Raw genomic sequence first — 898 nt, 5'->3', positions numbered from 1 at the left:
CAAGACAAAAATGTGGTGGCTTATGCTTCCCGGCAGCTGAGACCTCATGAACGAAATTATCCGACGCATGACTTGGAGTTGGCTGAAGTAGTGTTTGCTCTGAAGATCTAGAGACACTATTTGTATGGCGCTTAACTAGAAGTTTTCTCTGACCACAAAAGTTTAAAGTATATCTTTGACCAGAAGGATCTTAATATGCGACAGCGAAGGTGGATGGAGTTTCTGAAGGATTATGATTTTAGGTTAAGTTATCACCCAGGAAAAGCGAACGTGGTGGCAGACGCTTTGAGCAGAAAGAATTTGAATATCTCTTGGATGATGATAAAGGAAGAAAAGTTACTCGCGGAATTTGAGGACCTTAAGTTGGCTATGAATGAGACGTCAAGTGGAGTCCGTTTGGCCCAATTGCATATAACACCAGATTTTAAGATTAGGATTCAGCAAGCACAAGCACAGGATTCAGAAATGATGACGATGCTGAGACGGATGAAAGTAAAGGAACTAGAAGCTGTAAGACTAGATCGTAGCAGCCTCTGGAGATACAAGAACAGAATTTGTGTGCCTAGCTGGTGCACGAAATTGTGATGTCCAGGCACAAACTATTCCTGGCACGTGAGCAACTTGGTACGCGTAATCGTGATTACACATTCATAATTCGTCACAACTTCGATACAACTAACCAGCAAGTGCACTGGGTCGTCCAAGTAGTTTGGGCGTTCAACTCTGGTTTTGGATCCTTTTCTGGCGCTGGACGCCAGATTTGGGTAGAAGGCTGGCGTTGAACGCCTGTTTACATCGTCTATTCTTGGCCAAAGTATGGACTATTATATATTGCTGGAAAGCCCTGGATGTCTACTTTCCAACGCAATTGGAAGAGCGCCATTTCGAGTTCTGTAAG

The sequence above is a fragment of the Arachis ipaensis genome, chromosome B04, assembly GCF_000816755.2.
Source record: "Arachis ipaensis cultivar K30076 chromosome B04, Araip1.1, whole genome shotgun sequence".
Classification (NCBI taxonomy): Eukaryota; Viridiplantae; Streptophyta; class Magnoliopsida; order Fabales; family Fabaceae; genus Arachis; species Arachis ipaensis.
The sequence above is the reverse complement of the archived record's forward strand: the minus strand, read 5'-3'. Positions refer to the sequence as shown.